We start from the raw sequence: 22,806 nt of genomic DNA, 5'->3' as shown, positions 1-22,806 counted from the left end.
AGAAACTTCACCATCTTTCCTTTTGACTTGACGTCTTTGAAAGAATGTCATATGGCCTCATGATCTTTTGAGGGGCTAATGACTTTGCTTGAAAGCGGACGAACTGTTTTCGGGGTGAAAACCAATATTCACCGACTTATGCCAGGGAATCAACAAACTGTTTTCCTAAGAGGAAAAACTGCCATTTGTCGACTCATGCCGGGGAATCAACAAACTGTTTTCCTAAGAGGAAAACTGCCATTTGTCAACTCCGAGGGGAATTAACAAACTGTTTTTCTAGGAGGAAAACTGCCATTTGTCAACTCTGAAGGGGATGAAACATCCCAGAAACAGACAAACTGTTTGAAGAAACTGCCATTCGTCGATTTCTTGAGTATTTAACAGACAAACTGTCTTTCCTTGGGGAAAGACTGCCATTTGCCAATTGCTAGGGGAACAAACTGTCTTCTACTGGGAGAGACTGCCATTTGTTGATCCTGTCGTGAAAGAAAGTGAGCAAACTGTCTTCTGCTGAAAGAGACTGCCATTTGCTGACTTTGTTGAGGAATCTTTAAGCGAAACGAACTGTCTTCATGAAGAAGGCTGCCATTCGTTATTTTTGCCCGAAAAAGTGAGCGAACTGTCTTTTGCCGAAAGAGACTGCCATTCACTGACTTCGCTGGGGAATCATTTGTCGACCTGCTGGGAGATTCTGAAATATTTTCTTTGACGAAAAGTGGCATCTCTTGACCTTGCTGGGGAAATACCAAACTGTTTTCCAGGAGGAGAGAACCGCTCATCGACCCTGTAGGGAATTCCAAAAATGCGAAATAGACTATCTTATTTGAAGAAGATTGTCGAGCGTCGCTCGGCGGGAGAATCTCGGCTGGGGAACTCCAAAAGTGAACAAACTATCTCTTTAGAGGAGATTGCCATTTGTTGACTTGCTTGGGGAGATCCTTGCGTACGAACTGTCGTCTTGAAGGAAAAAGTTCCTCCATAACTTGCAGGGGAAACTTGAGTTCATACCTCAATGACTCGGGCATTCACATGATCAAAGCCTGACTCGACTATGCAGTTATAATGTATGCATGAATATTATGACAAATATAAAATGTAAAGTGAAAGTGAATAGAATTGTCGCGGATGTAAAATCCTATGATACGACTTGAATCTTGTTGATCAGAAGATGTCCTCTTCTTGTAGTTCGAACTCTGTTGGGAATACCTGGTTATCAGTTGTCCACTGTCCGAGGTGAGTAATATGAATTGAAGTGAAGATCCGTCATCGGGAGATGTTCGCAAAGCGACCTCATGGGGAAATCTTGGTTCCCGGAGTCTCAACCGTTCTCGGAGCAACTGTTTGCATTCTTCCTATTGTTTGTAAACCTTAGAAAGAAATTTCACCTTTATTTTTGCAAGTAAATTCATTTTATTTTATGAAAACATTTGTTTCAAGAAAAATGACTGTTTAAACTTAAAATGCATTTCAAGAAACTGAATATGACTCTATTTGCAAAGAAAGCACAAGGCTCAAATTATTATATATGGAATGGTAATCAGCCAAATGCTTGATTCCATGGAGTATTTACAAAGTTGGAAATTGGTAATTTTTCGGGAAAAGGGCTGCGATGAAACGTGACGACCGTTATCTTTCCCTTCCACTCCGAGTTGCGCTGTATTCGTGCTTCGTCGAAGATGACCTACTACTGATGAATACTCCACTATGGATTTTTGAATGATCAAGTTTGTCCTGAACACAGTTACTTGCCATATATCCCTAACTTTTGCGTAAACTACCCCTTTCGGGTTTTAAGTTTACCGGGATTGATTATTTATTTTTTATGTCTCTAACTTTTGCCTGAATCGCCCTTTCGGGTTTTCGATTCACCGAGACGCTCTTTTTTGCCTAAGTCGCTCTTTGCGAGTTTTCAACTTAGCGAGCTGTTCTTTTGTTCATTTAGGCGAAGTATTTCTTGACTGCGTCGACGTTCACAGGACGGGTGAATTCTTCTCCATCCATAGTCGTGAGTATTAAGGCTCCTCTTGAGAAAGCTCTCTTGACCACGTAGGGGCCGTCATAATTGGGAGTCCATTTCCCTCTTGAATCTATGAGAAAAGATTGAATCTTTTTGAGTACAAGGTCGCCTTCTTTGATTGTGCGAGGTCGAACCTTTTTGTCAAAAGCTTTCTTCATTCTTTGTTGATATAGCTGACCATGGCATAAAGCTGTCATGCGCTTTTCTTCGATTAAGTTCAATTCATCGAATCTGCTCTGACACCACTCGGCTTCTGTTAATTTTGCCTCCTTCAAGACTCTCATTGATGGAATCTCAACCTCTATAGGTAGGACTGCCTCCATGCCATATACAAGGGAGAAAGGAGTTGCTCCAGTCGAAGTACATACAGATGTACGGTAACCATGAAGAGCATACGGGAGCATTTCATGCCAATATTTGTAAGTGATGACCATCTTCTGAACGATTTTCTTGATGTTTTTGTTTGCTACTTCTACAGCTCCATTCATCTTTGGTCTGTAAGGAGATGAGTTGTGATGCTCAATCTTGAACTCTTCACAAAGCTCCTTCATCATTTTGTTATTCAAATTTCACCCATTGTCAGTGATTATCTTGCTAGGAATGTCGTAGCGACAGATGATATGATTCTTGATAAACCTGACGACAACTTGTCTTGTAATGTTTGCATATGAAGCTGCTTCAACCCATTTGGTGAAATAGTCTATAGCTACCAAGATGAAGCGATGTCCGTTGGACGTTTTTGGCTCGATCATTCCAATCATGTCGATTCCCCACATGGAGAAGGGCCAAGGGGAAGAGAGTGTGTTGAGAAGAGATGGTGGCACATGAATTTTATCGGCGTAGATCTGACATTTGTGACACCTCTTTGCGTACTGGTAGCAATCTGACTCCATCGTCAGCCAATAATATCCTGCTCTCAGTATTTTCCTTGTCATGGTATGCCCATTGGTGTGAGTACCAAAGGAACCTTCATGTATTTCTCTCATGAGTACTTCTGCTTCTTTTCTGTCAACGCATCTGAGCAGAACCATGTCGAAGTTTCTCTTGTACAGAACATCTTCATTCAGGAAGAATCTACAAGCTAACCTTCTCAAAGTATTTCTATCTTTCTCTGACGCCCCAAGAGGGTACTCTTGCTTTTGAAGAAAGTTCTTGATGTCGTGATACCACGGTTTGTCGTCGATGATTGCTTCTACTGTGAAAACATGAGCGGGCCTATCCAGGCGCATAACATCGATCTGAGGAATGTCATTCCATTGATTTATCCTAATCATGGAAGAGAGTGTGGCTAATGCATCAGCCAAGTTGTTTTCTTCACGAGGAATGTGATGAAAATCTACCCTGTCGAAGAATGGTAACAATCTCCTCGCGTAGTCTTTGTAAGGAATTAGCCCTGGTTGGCGTGTTTCCCATTCTCCTTTGATTTGATTGATGACCAAAGCAGAATCTCCGTATACATCCAAGTGTTTGATTCTTAGATCCACGGCTTCTTCGAGACCCATGATGCAAGCTTCATATTCGGCCTCATTGTTTGTGCACTTGAAAGTTAATCTGGCAGTAAATGGAATATGGGTACCCTGAGGTGTAACAATGATTGCCCCAATTCCTCGTCCATAATCATTGACAGCTCCGTCAAAGATTAAGCCCCACTGGGATCCTATCTCAGGTCCTTCATCTGGTAGTGGCTCGTCGCAATCTTTCATCTTGAGGTACATGACGTCCTCGTCCGGAAAGTCAAAACTGGTTGATTCATGACCATTGAGTGGGTGGTGAGCCAGGTGTTCAGCTAGAATGCTTCCTTTCACGGCTTTCTGTGCGTGATACTCAATGTCATATTCTGATAACAACATCTGCCAACGGGCAATTCTCCCAGTTAAGGCAGGCTTCTCAAAGATGTACTTGATTGGATCCATATGAGAGATCAAACAAGTAGTATGTCGAATCATGTACTGGCGGAGACGCTTGGCAGCCCAGGCCAAAGCACAACACGTCTTCTCGAGCATGGAGTAGCGGGATTCACAGTCAGTGAATTTTTTGCTTAGGTAGTAAATGGCATGCTCTTTTCTTCTCGTCTCGTCTTGCTGTCCAAGGACACAACCCATGGAATCTTCTAAGACGGTTAAGTACATTATCAAAGGTCTTCCTTCCACTGGAGGAGACAAGATGGGTGGTTCGAGCAGATATTCTTTAATGCTGTCGAACGCTTTCTGACAATCGTCTGTCCAGACGCAACTTTGATTTTTCCGTAGAAGTTTGAAAATAGGAGCGCAAGTTGCAGTCATGAGATATATGAATCTCGAGATGTAATTCAGACGTCCAAGAAATCCTCTAACTTGTTTCTCGGTTCTGGGTGAAGGCATTTCTTGAATTGCCTTGACTTTGTCTGGATCTACTTCAATTCCTCGTTTGCTGACAATGAAACCAAGGAGTTTTCCTGAGTAGACACCAAAGGTACACTTGTTGGGGTTCAGGCGAAGCTGAAACTTCCGTAAGCGCTGAAATAACTTTGTCAGATTTTGTATGTGATCTTCTTCATTTTCTGATTTGGCAATCATGTCGTCCACATAGACTTCCACTTCTTTATGCATCATGTGGTGGAAAAGCGTAGTCATGGCTCTTTGATAAGTTGCCCCTGCGTTCTTTAGTCCAAAAGGCATAACACGGTAGCAGAACGTGCCCCAGGGGGTGATGAAAGCTGTTTTCTCCATGTCTTCAGGTGCCATTTTGATTTGGTTGTATCCTGAAAATCCGTCCATGAACGAGAAAACTTTGGATTTTGCTGTACTGTCTGGCGCACGCTCGCGAAAAATGAACAGAGTCGCCACCAATATATTTATCCCATAAGGGAAAGGAATATCAGGAAACCTCACAAAGAAAGGAACAAGGTCTTGCGACCAGAGAATCAAGGTACGGGAGTCGGTTACGCAAGGGGAAGGTATTAGCACCCCTCACGCCCATCGTACTCGATGGTATCCACCTATGTTTGTTTCTATCTAAAGGGTGTATAACTATGTCTATGTCTAAGTGCGAATGAATGCAAAATGTAGGGAAAATAAAGAATTGTACTCGCACGGGCCCTACCCCGCTGCCTACGTATCCTTTTCAGGAATCAGAGTTACCGTAGCTCGGCTAAAGATTTTCTGTTTGTTTTTGTGTTTTTTAGTTGGGCGGCGTTAACGCTCGCGCTCTTGCATAAGGGATCGCCTAGGATGCAATGGAGCGGAGATAACTTGCCCTTAGAAAGGGGAAAAAGAGATTGGTTTGTATCTTTTAAGGGTAATTCCATGATGACGAGAACCCACTACAAGGTCTCGCATCACTTCCTCACTTTTGTTTTAAGTCTGAACATTTATTAGGTTTTTTGAAGTGTTTTTGGTTGGTGTTTTTTATGGGGATTTTAATTTGCGACTTGGATCATACCAAAAAGAGTTTTGTTTTGCATATTTAGAGAACGCACATCGAGGCCTACGCCACAATCGTTTCTCTAAATAACGGTTAAGAAATACATCGAGGTTTCACACCTCAATCATTTCTTCTCCGCTAAGTAAAGGAGATACAAAAAGAGTTCTTTTGTGAATATTTAGAGAATGCGCATCGAGGCCTACGCCACAATCGTTTCTCTAAATAACGGTTAAGAAATACATCGAGGTTTCACACCTCAACCATTTCTTCTCCGCTAAGTAGGAAAGAACATACATCGGGGCCTACGCCCCAATCATTTCTTTCCTACCATGAAATATAGTAGCGGTATGATCTTCATCGATATTTATTAAGTATTTTAAAAGTTGAAAAGAAAAAGAAAATGATAAGGGAACTATTCCTAAATTCTAGTCTAGGTTGTCTATACAAGGGAGTTAAAATGATAAACTATACAATTCATTAACAAAAACTATACATGGAATAGGTAAAGGAAAATCAATATATGACAAATAAAGTTGAGAACTAAAACAAGTAAATGATACTCACAAGCACACATACATCCATTAACTCTATACAAAAAGATCGAGACTAAAAATTAATTCCTAAGTCTATTAACAACATTTATTTACAAGGAAGTGTTAATCAAAGGAAATTCAAACATATTGTTAGGAAAAAGACTTATTAAAAGGACTAAAACAATTAAGAAAAATCAACAAAAATTTATGACAATTATTTATTCAAACTAAAAGTATCTAAAATCATTTTTATTGGTTTTTTATTTGAGTTGAAAAAGAATTATGAGCTAAAAGTTAAAAGAAGACAAAGATTAAAAAAAACTAAAGCCTAAACTGCAGGGGGGTGTGATAGCATTTTTCTTATGAACTAAAATTAGTTACAAGCACAAACTGGGCCCAAAAAGGGTGGTGTGAAGAGCAAGGACGCTTAGGCCCAAACCAAGAGCGCGTGTGTATTACTATTATGGGGTTACAGCTTCAGAAATGTTACCGACCCAGTCATACGTGGCCCGAAGTTATCATAAACCATCTTTTATTTCCAATGCTCAGTATTTATCTCACTCTCAGTATGCAGCATGCATTTATTTCTTGTCACATGGTTTTTATTATCATAACGTGATATCAAGGGGTGTTCACACATTCGTCAACCGGTCAAGTGGATTTTAAGTGCAATAAGACAAAAATACAAGCCAGCCACTCACAGCGTGACACTCATTCAACCAATGATTACAATAAAGCCATAGTTCCAAATAATGGGAAAATGAACCAACGGTAATATGCCACGTGCGAAAACGGAATTCAAACAAAAATAAAACTCAGATGCCGGAGCTCTGCCTCCGATCATCTTCCTCAGCCGTGAGCATCGCCGGTGATAGCACATCGCGCCCAGAACACGAAAGAGATACTACCGGTCCAATCGGTTTGTTACACTGAGTTCAGATCCATCCTCAAAATCATCTAAAATTCTCTCTAAATCCTAAACTAGAAGCACATCTAAAATCCTAACCACAAAGGTTCTTATGAGAGCTCGAGATAACGGTTCCAGAATAACAACCACGAAGTGCAAAACTCTTATATCCTATTCCAACATTGAATATCTCATACACACGAGTCCAAACACTGAGAGTCTATGAATTGAATTCGTATATAACAAACAATGAACATACACAAGATGCATCTCGCCTATATATGTTAATGGAATGTTAAGAGGATTTCAGATCTCACCTGGAAGAGTCTCAGATATAGATCTTTGGAAAACTTGTATTCGAGCCGGATCTTGAAGGTGTTGTTGGCGCTTGACGCAACACGAACAAACTCGCACTCTGAGAAATAAATTCAGAGCCTCGCTGCAGCCTCTGAGATCTGGAAGCAAGATGACTTCCTTTATACCAAGATTCGATACTGAAAGCTTGATGCGATAATGTTGTAGCAAGGTGATGAAACGAACGGAACAGATGATGGTGATGATGGGGAAGGTTCAACGGTGGTGGTTGTTGATGGTTGGAGATGGATCGGAGATAGTTGAGATTTTGTGGTGGCCGGGGTTAGTCGGAGAAGTTTGTTGCGGTGGTTTAAGGAGTTAGTTAGAGAAACAGTTATGGTGGAGAGAGAGGAAGGTGAGAGAGAAGAGAATGAAGAGGGAGAAAAGAATGAAGTGTGAGGGCGTGAAAAAATGGACGCGTCTTCCTGAGTTTTGTGAAGGGTTTAGCTTATATAAGTGAGTGAGGTTGCATGGAATTAAGGTGAGGAGTGGTGTAGTGTAGTATGTGCATGGGGATATTGGTGAATGCTCTCCATGCTGCAGCAACAAAATCATGTCCAGGTCTCACTTTGGGTGGTTATATCTCTCTCCATAATACATCATTCATTTCAAACTCAAAAGCAACATGGAGAGGGCATATGATTGATGAGTTTTGACGTTTGCGAGTTGTAAAGATGAGGTCTGGAACTTGCTCGAAGATGCACCCAAACATCACTTGGCATGGCTGATCCTATCTTGCACGCAGACTCAGGCTTTGGCTTAGATTCATTGCAGGGATACGACTTGGTCAGGTCATGACTTTAGGCTTTCGTATCTTGATGCACACAAATTTAATGATTCCCATCCATGACTTGTTGGGAAGAGCATATGGCAAGGAGCAATCTGATACCAAGATGGATTCAAATGGATATTTGTAGAGTCCTAAAACTGGCTTCGAATTCAGCGCGCCACGTGTTTGACGAAAGGTTCACGCGTGACCAGGATTCATGCCCAGCCAGATGCATAACTTGGACCAGTGTGAACATGTGACTTTGGAGCTTTGTAAATGATTCATTCTTTGTCCAAATGGCTTGATTATTGTTTCATTGTGTAGAGGACATGGCAAAGAATGGAAGAATACCAAGTTTAAACTCATAGCATTTTTGTGGAGCTCAATAACTAGCTTGACATTTGGCATACCAAGTGTTTGGTAAAATGCTTGGGCATGACTTGGCTCATGACCTGAATTGTGCCTAGATCAAATGAATTTTCAGAAACTTCATGCTTCAATACTTCTCTAACCAAGCTTCAAATGAAAAAGTATCCAACTACAAAGTTGTTCTCCTCCATGAGAGGAACAACTTTGATGTTGGAAATTCTTCCAAAAAATGTCAATTGCCACGTGTAATTATGCTGTGAAGTTGACTGATCATCACACTTGAAATGCACCAAAATTTTTCTAAGTATGAAAACCTTCCATTTTTGTCATTTTCTATTTTTGGCAACTTTTGTCAAACTTCCGATTTTATTCATTCTTTGACTTTTCTTGACCGATTTTCCACCAAAAGTCGACATTTGAGTGATTGACCTGATTTTGACCCAAAAGTCAACCGTCCCGATTTTTCGGCTTTTGATGAAATTACCGATTAAATCTCTTCCACTCACATCTAGTCAAACAAACACGTCCACACAGTCAGTATGAGAAGTTTTCCACACATAGAAGCCACTTCTGATTAAATGTTAACCAGAAAGTCAACTGGTTGACCTTGGTCAAAGAAACCCTGATTTAAAGAACCAGATGATTTGCAAGCTTGTACCCTCTAACCAATGCCCTGATTTGAAGCAGAGAGACACCCCAATCCAGGAGGACTTCAATGAACATAGAGCCATATGATTATACCTCAGTTTTCTCGTTCTTTGATCAAACTTCTTTGCAATGGAGCTTTTTCTTGCTAGCCCTTGAATAACACCTATGATATGAATGTATGGATATGGATTATGACCTAAGTGATGTATGTACATGAATGCAAAGCCTAAGCCAGTTAGAAGTAAAGGGGTAGGACAAATTTGGGGTATGACACTGTCTACCAACATATCAATATGTGGTAAAGGAAAATCATCCTTAGGGCTAGCTTTATTCAAATCTCTGTAGTCGACGCACATGCGGACTTTTCCGTCTTTCTTAGGAACGGGAACAATGTTAGCTAACCACTGAGGGTATTCTGAAGTGACGAGGAAACCTGCGTTGATCTGCTTTTGAACTTCCTCTTTGATTTTCATGGCCATCTCCGGATGAGTTCTTCTCAATTTTTGTTTGACCGGAGGGCATTCTACTTTTAATGGCAAGTGATGCTCCACTATACTGGTATCCAACCCTGGCATATCTTGATAAGACCAAGCGAAGACATCTGAGAATTCTCTGAGCAGTTGTATCAAACTCTCTCTGATCTCTGAACTGAGCGAAGCTCCAATCTTAACCTTTTTTATGTTTCCATCGGAACCAAGGTTAATGATCTCTAGAGGCTCATTGTATGGCTGAATGGCCTCTTCCTTTTGTTGAAGTAATCGTGAAATTTCCTTTGATATTTCTTCGTCTTCTTCTTCCTCTGCCTCGAATACAGGAAACTCAAAGCTTGGAGAAGTCATACGATCGCACGTTTCAACAGGGTATTTTATGATTAATCTGCATATGTGTGATAAGTTTTATTTAGACAACGAGGGAAGACTCGGTGTATGCAGTTAATGGAATTTTTGATGTTTTTTAAGGGTGTTTTTTAGGATTACCAATTTCCGAAAAAAAAAAGAAAAGGAAAAACTAACGACGGAACAAAATGACATTTTTATTTATTGACAGTCATTTCTTGAAACAAAGACCCTATAAAACAAAACTCTATTGCTTTGGGCGAAGCAAAGAGGGACATTTTCCTAAGAAATAGTAAAATGCAAAGCCCTATGAAACATCTCTTCACCCTGGGCTATGGTGAGAGGACAAAATAACGGTGAAAGTCCCTACTTAGGAGTGCGAACAACAGTTGTAACTTCAACAGCTGTCCAATAGTGGCGAACCCCATTGTGCACTAGGTAATCTGGAACCTTAGGCTTAAGCTGGCCTGTGGTAGGTCTTGATTTACCAACCACTGTCTTTGCAACACTCAGACGATCTTCTTCTACTTCAGCAGACTGAGCGGTGTGAGCATACCCATTTCCAAGTGGAGTATGTCGGTCTTTCTTTTGAGGAAACTTCCAATCTTCTGAATGGAGAGACTCGTTGTCGGAGACACTTTCGAGATCATCCTCTTCTGTATTTTGGTCTTGCTCTTCTCCCAAGATAGCATTGACTAGATATGTGAACTCTAGATCCGTAGCCTCGGAAGGTGACTTGGGGATATAATCCTCAATGATGATTTCACCAGTCGATGATGATGAATAGCAAGGGTTATACATCTCTTTTGGCTGAGAGAGGTACTCAAAATCACTGTTCCATCCAGTTGGAACAATATCTTCAAGAGAGATTCTTGAACTTTCAGGAGCGGAGTATCTCACCATGTAGTCGAATTTTCCGCTTGGTTCTCCTAATGTATCCCAAGTTTCTTCGGGGATAGGAGGAACTTCTTCTGATGAACCATGACTTCTGGTGGTGAAGCTATTTGTAACTTCATCACTGCTTGGTTGAGTCTTACTTTCAGATCCCTTAGTCGGATAACAGCAAGGTGAATCAGACTCCGATGGGGATATGTATCCTGCTTTGTTAAGATAGGATAGCCATTCCTCTTCATCGGTGTTTTCCGTACCGATGGTATTGACTGCTTGTTGAACAGGTTGAAGAAAACCTCCGCTGCGGAAAGTTTCTTGAATTGGGAGAACTACCTCAATCCCTGGGATAGCTTTTGATGATGTTGGAAAGAATCCAACTCCTGTTCTGTTCTTGTTTTTGGTAGGAATATTAATGTGCCCCCAACCACTGGTAATGCCATCCTTTACAACTTGGATTGCATCTCTGTAGGAAGAAATAGACGCTGCTTTCTCCTTTCCTTTTTCCCTATCCAAGGAAAGTGCTTGGAATTTAGTTCCAACAACTTATTTTGGTTCTATGTCGGAGAATGATGACAGGTTGCTGACGATCAGAGCTCGTTCTCCACATACGGTTACCAATTTGTCATTTCTTATGAACTTCAGTTTCTGATGAAGTGTTGAAGTAATTGCCCCAGCCTCATGAATCCATGGGCGACATAGCAAACAACTGTATTGTGCTGGAATGTCCATAACTTGGAAAGTGATTTTAAACGTCTGAGGTCCAATAGTTATGGGAAGATCCACTTCTCCAAAAACTGACTTTCTTGATCCATCAAATGCTTTGACGACGACATGACTTTTTCTTAGAGGGTAATCTTCGAAAGATAATCTTGACAGTGTTGATTTCGGCATGACGTTGAGAGAGGATCCGTTGTCTATTAGGACTCCTGTGAGTGTATCACCCATGCAGCCAACTGAGATGTGAAGTGGAAGATTATGGTCCACTCCTTCTTCAGGAAGATCTTCGTCACAGAAACTTAGGCTAGTTCCCGCGGAGATGTTGGCAACGATGTTGTTGAATTGGCTTATTGTAACGCCAGGTTCTACAAAAGCTTGTTCCAAAACTTTCTGTAGAGCTTCCCTATGAGCTTCAGAACTCAATAGTAGGGAAAGAACAGAAATCCTAGACGGAGTATGTAGTAATTGATCTACAATGTTGTATTCACTCCTCTGGATTAACTTCAAGATCTCATCATTTTCTTTCGCTTGAACAGCATTGGTCGGATGATTGTCTTGCCTATGTGGTACTTCCTCCGAAGGTTTCTCCACATTTTCTGTTGTTCTATTGAAGACTCGTCCACTTCTGGTGACTCGACTAACATCAGCAATGTTGACAACAGACGGTAATGGTATTTCCTTACCATTTTCAATGAATGTAGCATTGTATTTGTATGGTATAGCCTTGCTGGACTCATACGGTACAGGACTTGGTAAGTAGATGACTAGCGGAGCAATTGCTATCTTCCTGCTATCATACTTAACTTGCATTGGTTCAACTTGATTAATTTGAGGAGATACGGTAAAGACTTCGTCATCTTCTCTGTTGGCAAGAATAGTAATGGTACTGTCATCCATCAGCTTTTGAATGTCGTTGCGAACACGCAAACATCCTTGTGAATTTCTTCGACAAATTCTGCATCTACTGTAAGCGTGGAAATCTGTTCTAAAGTAGGCAAGTCCATTTAAAGTTTTATGGAACCTGACTACCGATCCTTCAAGATCTTCAACTTTGTAGATTTTGTATTCTCCTGGACATCCTTGAACCATGTTGATGTCATGTTCAGTCCTGGCTCGGATATGTTGAATCCATCCTAAGTCCATTTGTTCTTGTAATGCAGCTTGAACTACGGCACATCCTTGATTATTCTTTGGACAAATATCGCATGTGAAGTAGTTGTGAGGTGGTACATGGCCGTACCCAGCTTGTTTAGCATGCATCTTGACAAGATTTTCCCCTATCTGACGAATGTCGTAGATTTGAATGACGTTAGGGTGTTGATCTATCAGATTTACTGAAGCTTCTTTATGCTGCGGCAAAGGATTTCCTTGGACGTTTGGACTAGTATCTTTGAAGGATAGCATTCCGCTCTTCACTAATCGTTGGACGTCAATCTTGAAAGAGAAACAGTTCTCAATATTGTGACCTGGTGCCCCCTGATGATAGGGACAATATTGGTCAGCCTTATACCATGGTGAGGAACTGTTTGTAGGATTTGGAGGACTCCTTGTCTGAATGAGTCCTTTTGCCAGTAATGTTGGAAATAATTCCGCATACGGCATTGGTACGGGGTCAAAGGCAGGATACCTTGGAGCCCGATTGTTGTAATTTGGAGGTCGTACCTGCTGCTGAGGTTGTTGCGACCTTTGTTGAATTTGTTGTTGCGAAACCTGAGGTTGATAAGCTGGCGCTGAGTTAACAACCGGAGTTATTGTTGCAACTTGAGGTTGAATTTTATTCTTGATTTTGTGCAAGACATTGCTGACATCTTGATCCTTTTTCTTCTGGAAAGAACTTCCATACTTCCTTGGACCAATAGAAGATTCTGGTTCTTTGTTCAAGCGTCCTTCTCGAACTGCTTCTTCTAAACGTACACCCATGTTTACCATCTCAGTAAAGTCACTTGGTGCACTTGCAACCATTCGTCCGTAGTAAAATGGACTCAAAGTTTTGAGATATATTTTTGTCATTTCATTCTCTTCAAGTGGTGGACAAATTTGAGCAGCAACTTCACGCCATCTCTGAGCGTATTCCTTGAAGCTTTCTCTATCCTTTTGAGTCATGGCCCAGAGTTGATCTCTGTCGGGAGCCATATCCAGATTGTACTTATACTGTTTGACGAAGGCCTCTCCGAGGTCTCGAAAAGTACGAATCTCTGAACTGTCCAAGTTCATGTACCATTTGAGTGCAGCACCAGTCAGGCTGTCTTGAAAATAATGTATGAGTAATTGTTGATTATCAGTCTGAGTTGACATTCTTCGAGCGTACATCACGAGGTGACTTTGTGGGCATGAATTCCCTTTGTACTTCTCGAAATCTGGTACTTTGAATTTGTGAGGAATCTTAACATTTGGAACCAGACAAAGGTCTGCAGCATTCTTTCCAAATAGACCTTGTCCTCGAAGAGTCTTGAGTTCCTTCTGTATTTGCAGAAACTGTTCCTGGAACTCGTCCAATCTTTCATACACGCCAGCGTCCTCACTTGGAGCGTGATGATATACTTGTCCGCCCTGTGGAGGAAAAGTATGCATAATGGGCTGTGGAGAAGCCATGACAGCAGATCTTGGAATCTCAGCATTCTGTTGAGTGAAACCCATTGCCGTTGCTCTTGGAACTTCAATTTCCAGAGGTTTGTAACCCTCCGGTGGTTGTATCTCCATTGTAGCTCTTGGAACTTCAGAAACTGGGGGTATGTACCCTTCTGGAATAAAGTTATACGGCATGCCCCAAGGTCGGTTGGGTGGCATGGTATACTGAGGAATAGGAGTAGAAACAATCTCGGAAACTACAGTCCTTTGTGGTTCTTCTGGCGTTGCTCGATTCTGTGCAACTACCAGGGCTTCTACCATACTATTGAGTCTTTCAATAGCATCTTTGAGAGTATTAACCTCTTCTCTGAGTTCTCCATTCTCTTGCTCAAAGTCTTCCATTATTTTCTTGCGACTTGAACGAGTGTTGTATGGATGAGACAGCTTGAAAGTCTTGGTTCACCTCCTTCTCCTCCTCTCTTTCTGGAGAAAGGAAAGTGTCTATTAGATCCGCGACAATTCTCGTGTCAGTGCATACGACTAAAGCGATGTATGATATGCAATTAAGTTATTATTTTTCAAGGAAACACCATAATTACGTTATGAAACATCAAACTTTTATTAATTAAGCGAAAACGCCGTTTTTTTTACACACTTTGAAAAAGAAATACAGAGAAACTGAGAGAAAGGACTCTAAAACTTTGACGAAGAGCCGACTTCACGTTCTAACATCTTCTTCTGTTTCTTGAGCTGAGCGTTCTCTGACGTGAGCTGATCGATGATCCAGGAAGCAGGAGGGATATGATGAGAAAGTGACGTTTGTGACACCTGTCGATCGAGCACTTCAAGTAACTCATCCTTCCTTCTTAGGATGTTATGAATCTCAACGTTTTCCGTGTTGACGATTCGATACTTGTTCCTCCAAGCATTCCTTTCTTGGCATACCTTGTTTAATGTTGCTTGTAATTTTTCAACATCGGTGGAGAAAAGGTAAATTGGTTCCCTTAGGGGAATAGGTTCTTGATGTTGATATGGCATCCTGAGCTTGAATGCTCTGACGCGTACCCATTGAATGTAAGGATCCAGGGAGATGCAAAGATGTTTTCCTAACAATCTTCTCCCTTTGCTGTGTACAAGACGCCAGGCTTGGACAATTTCCTTCTTCAGCATGTTGCCATGATCGTTGATGTTCTTGAAGAACAGACTTTCCAATTGGATGTTACTTGTAATATTTTTCATGGGATAGCCGTTTTGACGACGGGCTAAAGCTGGATTGTAACTGATTCCTCCCTTAGTTCCAATAAGGGGTATGTTGGGAAAACTTCCGCAACTGAAGATAATCTTGGTTTCGTCGTTGTCAGGACTACACCACTCAATGTCCGTATGAGTGAGGGACATGATTTTCTGTGACCAGTAAAGGCCATCCCTCATATTCCAGAAAGTGCTAGACTTTGGCAGGTGCGAAACGAACCATTCGTATAACAACGGTACGCAGCATGTGATTAATCCTCCTCGCTGCAGGTTTCTTGAATGCACAGAGTGATAAGCATCCGCAAGTAAGGTTGGAACTGGATTTCCAATTAAGAAGATCTTAATTGCGTCGATGTCGACGAAATCGTTAATGTTAGGGAACAAAAACAATCCGTAGATAAGCAAAGCCAAGATTTCCTCAAAAGCGCTCATATCTTGGATGCTGACGAAGTACCGAGCTTGATCAAACAGGAATTTGGAAGGCAATCCTTGAATTCCTCCTCTACTCACCATATGAGTTCTGATGTCGACTACGTTCAAAGGAGTAGTTGCAGCAATGATAATGTCATCAGGATTTTTTTCCAAACCGGAGTACGGATCTTGCGCGTACACGGGTATTCCAATCAGACGAGAGTACTCCTCCAACGTAGGCATGAGCTGATAATCTGGAAAGGTGAAGCAGTGATACGTTGGATCGTAAAACTGTACCAAGGTGGGAAGGATCCCAGCCACAATGTTGGTATTGAGCAAAGGCAGAAGTTTTCCATACTTCTCCTTGAAAGCCTGGGGGTTGACCACCAGTTTTCCGAGCTTTCCCAGTCCCTCGACCTGGGGAATCTTGAAGGTGTATTTCCTAGCTTTCTTTCTTCCGTAATCCATGGTATAGATCCTTAAGTCCTTTCTCCGTTTCTCTCTTTCTATGAAGTTCAAAACGTTCGTTATTTAGTTTCCTTGAAAAACGACTCGAAAAAGACTCTTTTTGTTTTTAGTTGTTATTAATGAATGATGCATGAATGCATGAATGCACACACAAGAGTTTTAAACAAACATGGCGCAGAAGGGTATAGTGGTCATGAAGTCAAAACGCAAACCTCTCCCCAATGGTAAACTAAGGATAAGGATTTTTGTACCTGTAGAACGGGTTCTAGGGGTCTCAGAGTTTTTGCTCAACCTTAAAGATACGTTGATTGGTATCTATAAGAGAGTTTTCTCTGAGTGTAGTATCTGCGTGACAATTACTTCCGTAATCACCGCTCTACGTCGTAAAAAAGGCTTTAAGTGGGGTTAATGTGTTTCTAGGTCCTCCTGGTACAAATCAGTCTCGGAATGCAGTGGCGCAGTTAATCACAACCAGCCAGGCAAATCCCAAGAGTAGAATTGTGAACCAAGATTAGAGGGTCTTCACCGGGAAGACATCCTCTATCCTATCTTATGTTGCACTCAAATCCGGGTATAGGATTTCTCACCACAAGGGGGAATCAAGCCCTTTCCCGATACAGAATAAACAAACTAAACGAATATAAATGCAACAAACACATGATATGACACAGAGGTTAGGCAGGACCTCTCTTGTTTGAGGGGGAATTTGGCATCCCTAATTCCTCATTGGGGCTGGACCAGCAACAGGTCAACCATTGGTTTGGATGAAAAACCAAGGTTTTTAACACTTATATCCCCAGCAGAGTCGCCATTTTTCTGTGGTGGTCGTTTTCTTTACCTCCCCGTTTCACTTGGGAGGACGGCACGCTAAACCCTTCACGCGAAATTTGGAAGGAGAATGCGCCCGTGGCGGGATGAATTTTATTTCAGTTCTTCCTACGATATCACACGAACTTTCTTATTTGTCCTACGAGTAGGAAAGGGGAAAAAAGATCTCAACTAAACCCTAGGAGTTTGCTAAGTGTGGGGATTTCACCTAGACTAGAAATTCTGGAGTCCGGGAGGTCGGTTATACATAGGGAAGTGTTTAAACACCCTACATATCTGTAGTACTCTACAGGAACCTTCTCTGTGTCATTTGTGTTTGTGTTTATTGCTATGATTGGGAAAGTTTCTCCTTTGTATTAGGAGAGAGAATTGAATTGATTTTAAAAGACAGACAGACAGACAAACTGACTATTTTTGGTATTTTATTAGCTCGCTGAGATTCCTTGTGAACCTCATGCCTACATATCCCTAGTGGAAGTCAGAGCTTAATGTAGTTCGGGGAACTAACTAGGGAAATTAATTGTTTTTGGTGCCTTGTTTGAAGCTCAAGGTTGAAGCTTGGAATTAAATCTCTGTTTACAGTAAAGAGACATGAAATTATCTTTACAGAGAGGTATTTGTACTATTCTACCACAAACATTTAAAGGAGTGACAGAATAACTGAATTCATTTCATTCAAGAGGGGGACCTTACTTGTGTATGTGCAAGTATACCAGTCAAATGCCTCTTAAATGAAAGAAAGATGCTCATCCAAATTAGGGAAAGTTACCACATGTCTGGGTTTTACTGCCAGCTCATGCCTTTCAAAATCCTAAATGGGAGACTTGATTGAAATTGAATTGAAATGTAATGTTTGTTTGTTTGAATGTGGTGAGATAGAAGAAAGATCTCTCTATAGAGATAAGCTATGTCTATCTACTGTATAAAAGATTTGATTTTTAACTGGCTTGTATGAGGCCCAAGCTTGAGGCTTTTTGATTGATTGATTATTATTATGATTCTGGGAGAAAACTCCATGAGGATTAATTTACAAGGGATTTTTATGTTCTGTACAAAGCCCAGAATTGAGGCTGACTTTACTTAGGGAAAATCTATTTTGATGGGTTTTATTTGGGTGTTCTGTACAAAGCCCAGAATTGAGGCTGACTCTAACTAGGGGAAATATTATTTTCTGCCTTGTATGAAGCCCAAGGTTGTGGCGGACTCTTAAATAAACTGAGTATGGATGACTCTATGGGAAAAGATCCTAGATGTTAGGAATCTTTGACACATGAAATATGGTTTATCTGCCTTGTACAAAGCCCAAGGTTGTGGCTACTGAAAAATGAAGGACTCACTAGGGGAGACTCTATTATCTGCCTTGCACAATGCCCAAGGTTGAGGCTGACTATTAACAGGGAGTTTTATTGTTTTGGTGCCTTGTATGAAGCCCAAGGTTGAGGCTAACTATTTTTTGTTGGATTTTGACTCTACTGGAGAATTTATCTATTAAAAGACTGATTTTTGGAAGCTAACCCTTTCCAGGGATTTTGACTCAGCTGGAGAAATTGTCTATTAAAAGACTGATTTTTGTCATGTTTTTGGAGGCTGACCCTTTCCAGGGGTTTTGACTCTTTTGGGGAAATTATCTCCTAAGAGAAATGAATCTTTGGTTTTTGAAGAAGTGATTTTCGAGGCTAACCCTTTCCAGGGGTTTTTGTTAAAATGAAAGAATGAATGGAGGCTAACCCTTTCCAGGGGTTTTTATTAAAATGAAAGAATGAATGGAGGCTAACCCTTTCCAGGGGTTTTTGTTAAAATGAAAGAATGAATGGAGGCTAACCCTTTCCAGGGGTTTTTGTTAAATTGATTGGCAGAAAGATTATCTAGTGGAGACTTCTTGTTTAAAGCCCAAGATGAAGGCTGACACATGCTGAGGATGAGCAAACATGGATCCTAGACTCTGCTAAGGAAGATTGATGAAGATAAGGGTGATAGAGATTGTCCATGTCTCTCATTCCAAAAGGTGTACTCAATGTAAAATTGAGACAAACTTAGCTTGTTTAAAGTCTGGTTTAAATTGGAAGAAACTCACCAGGGTATGTTAAAAGGTGACTAAAGACCTGTTCCTATGTTTATAAGAAACCTGGTGGGTCCTTGTATACAAGCTCAAGAGGAAGCTGGAAATGCTTTTAAGAAGCCTATGGGTCCTTGTACAAAGCCCAAGAGGAGGCTAGAAATGCTTTTAAGAAGCCTATGGGTCCTTGTACAAAGCCCAAGAGGAGGCTAATCGAGGGTCATCGAGGGTCCTTGTTATAGCACAAGAGAAAGCTATGTAGTTTTGAACTTATTTTGGCTCTAAGCAAATGGGTAAGAGGTTTCACCGGGAATAATTCCTCTTTGGGTGGATGTGTCCTATTTTTGGATTCTAAGGTTTTTGCCAAGATGTTTCACCGGGAATAATTCATCTTGGGGGTTTGAACTACAGATCTCTAATTAGGAAAGAGCCTTCACCGGGAAGACATTCTCAATCCTAGGTCATATTCCTATAATATATATATATATATATAGTTTAACTGTCCTAGGGTTTATACTCAAACGTAATTCTAAACTAAAATATATATGCACAGTTCTATATTTGACAGTAATTTAAATAAAGACTGTAAATTGAAAGCTTGTAAAGCCTAACCTGGATGGAGTGGAGGCCATTGAAGAAGTATGTACAGAGCCTCAACAGTAATTGGTGGATAATAGTTGAATATATATATGATAAACAGTTAATGGTTTTTTGAAAACAGAAGAAGTGAAGATGGACAAAGGTCACATAGGTATCTGAAGAGTTTCACCGGGAATAATGCCCTTCAAATACCAGAAGAATGTTTTGAAAACAGAAAGAAGATTTTGAAAATAACAGTTTTTGAAAACAAGCTAAGAAGAGAAGGTGTTGGGAATTACATTCTATTAGAGGCCCATTGAAAAATGATTTACTGTTATAAAACCAGTTGGAAAAAAGATTGAAATGATATAAGGTTTTGTTGTTTGAAAACCTTAATCGTCTATTTAATCGGAGATTGAAAACAGTTTTGCAAATTGACAGAAGTTAACTTAATTAAGGCAAAGATGAAATCTATACCTCATTAAGACCTAAATAATTAGGGTTTTATCATAAAATTATTCACAAAATAATTAGGTTAAAAAAATGAATATATATATTTTCAAAGCATTTAAGAAAACACTTAAAACATACTATTTTAAACCTAATAAAAATATATGAAATAAATAATATTTTTATGATTTTTTTGATTATTCACAAAATAGATATATTAAATAATGAGTGTGTGAAAAATGAGGTGAAAATGGATATTTTTGATGGGTTAAATAATTGTGTGAAGTTTGTGAATAAAACAAAGAAAAATAGTGGTAAAAAATTGGGTTTGTCTCCTCCAAGGTTTGAACTCACGCCCTCTAGGTCACAAACCCAAAACAACACCACTGAGCCAACGCGCGTGTGGTGATAACAAACTGGCTTCAATGCAATTCATATATTGCTCAAGTGTATAGGAGCAAAAAGAAAATAAAATCAAAAGGTCTGGGGCGAGGGGGATTCGAACCCCAGACCTTGGGCATGAGGAGACTAAGAGCGCATGTGTGGCCACTGGGGCAAGTTATTCAGTCGTTTATGAAACACCTATCATTAAATATAAAATAAACTCTGCCCTGAGGTTTGAAATTTGCGCGCCACCACCATTGTCATCTTCTTCCTCAAGCTCCAACAATTTGAATTTCTAAACTCTCTAAATTCTCAACCATTTGCAACGATATAAAGACCAAACTTGCTCTAAATTCACTCACGATTCTAGATATGTAACTATTATGAATTTATATTAACTATATCTACTGAATTATCTAAAATACGTGAAGAACCCTAAAATTTGGAATTCAAATTAAATGACTATACTGAATCATAAATGATTGATGATAGAGGGTTTTTAATCCTCTTATGATGCTGAATAGAATGGTGTTGAGTTTTAGCCAGAAAGATACACGAATCAAAGAGGTGGAGTTGAGAAACTTACCTCTGAAAATGAAGGTCGTGAGGATGTTAGAGAGCACCTGGGCTTGTATGAATGATCCCAAAAGCTTCCTTGTGACTCAGTGATGCTAACTGGATGTTTATTGTAGCCTCAAACCTTCTGAATTGTTCTACGGACCTCCCTCGATTTGAGCTTCAAGTGGACATGGAGAGTGATGAATCTTGAGTTACAGATGAGCTGCAGCCATCTGAACAGCTTCACTATCACCTGAGGAACACGTCTGGATGCTTGGCTTTGTTGGAAACCTTCTGAAATGCTCTGTGGTCCTCCAACTGCAAGTGCTCCAAGTGAGAGGTGAAGATGATGATTCTCCACGTACAGAAGTGATCCAGGTGCTTGGATCACCTCAAATGAACCCCTTTGAGATGTTAGAATGCTTACTTTCCAAAGATAAGCTTTGGTTTGAAGAAAACGATTCTTCTTGCCAAAGAACTTTGAAAAACCATAAGCATGAGAAGAGAAAGAGAAAGCAAGGAATATGGTTGCTTTGGTGTGTTTTCTGAATGAGAAAGAGCCCTCTATTTATAGGCAAATGGTTCAGAGCATTTGTGTATAGTGAGCTTGCTTAGTGAAGTGAGTTTGGTTTCTTAGCCATGAAGAAATTTCAAAGAATATCCAAGTGTGATCATTACATTCTCGAGCCAGCTCCCCATCCATTGATTCTATCTGATCTTAGGGAACATTTCAAATGCAAAGTGAGCTCTAATTGGTTGGTGAGAAGATTCCTTGGGTGATTCATCATTTTGCCATAAATTCTCAAATGTAATCATTACATAATCACATGTTCTTGTTTTAGGAATCTTCCTCAATTATCATGGCATGGTGAAAATGAATGCATGGCATGTTTTCAGATGCATTAGAGGTCGTGTAGCATCACTTAGTGAAGCAAAATGCACAAAATTGCAAAGTTTCAAATTGTACATGACCTATAATTTCACTTCATGAGGCCAACTTTGAACAAGCATAACTCTTAGCTCAAAATGAATTTGGAGAAGGTTGAACACAATTTGGAAAGCCCTAAACATCTACTTCAAATCATTAGTTTATGGTTCCTTCAGAATCCTTTGGCAAATTTGTGAAAAATGAGGCCAAAGTTGGAAGAAAACTAGGTTAAAAACACTTAGAAAATTTTCTAAGTGTTTATGACCTAAAACTTCAAAATTTCCAAATCTCTTAAATGATTGATCTTTTGAAAAAAGTTGCTATGTAAGATGTTGTTTTATTTTGCAAGATATACAACTTTCATGTTGGAAGTTTTTTGAGTTGTGTAGGTGAAATTTTGAGTTCCCACAATGCCCTCAAAAACCATAATTCCCGACTTTTTGCTCCTTGAAGATTCTTCTTGAATTTCTTTGGTCAAATGACTTTAATATCCATATATTGATGATATTGATCCTTGAATGTCATGGTTTGACCAAAAATCTTAAAAGTCAAAGGTGATCCCATACAGTTGACTTTTTCCATATAAGGTGAGATTTTGGACTTTTGTGTGGAATCAAGATCTTCTCTCAAATGAGTGATGTAAATGGGTTATATTGAGGTAGTAGAGGTTCTTGAATCATGTCTTGAGTTTTGGATTCATGCCCTGATTAAAAGTCAACTATCTAGATGAATTAGGTTAAAAACCCTAATTGTCGACCAGATGAAATTGGTGACTGTGGATCTTGAATTGAGGTGTGATGTCCAGTGGATCTTATTGTATGGATTATTTGAAGATGATTGAAGTCTTTAATAGATGTCCTGAAGCTTTTTAGGGTTTCCCAA

At 40.1% G+C, this 22,806-nt stretch overlaps 1 protein-coding gene across 1 annotated transcript in view; it reads right to left on the bottom strand.

Annotated features, from left to right (window-relative positions):
• Positions 1 to 22,806, bottom strand: part of LOC131597126 (uncharacterized) — a 28,563-nt gene that overhangs the window by 2,996 nt on the left and 2,761 nt on the right. The window lies entirely within an intron of this gene.

The sequence above is a fragment of the Vicia villosa genome, linkage group LG4, assembly GCF_029867415.1.
Source record: "Vicia villosa cultivar HV-30 ecotype Madison, WI linkage group LG4, Vvil1.0, whole genome shotgun sequence".
NCBI classification, from domain to species: Eukaryota; Viridiplantae; Streptophyta; class Magnoliopsida; order Fabales; family Fabaceae; genus Vicia; species Vicia villosa.
Note: the sequence above shows the minus strand (reverse complement) of the source record. Positions and strands in the feature narration are given on the sequence as shown.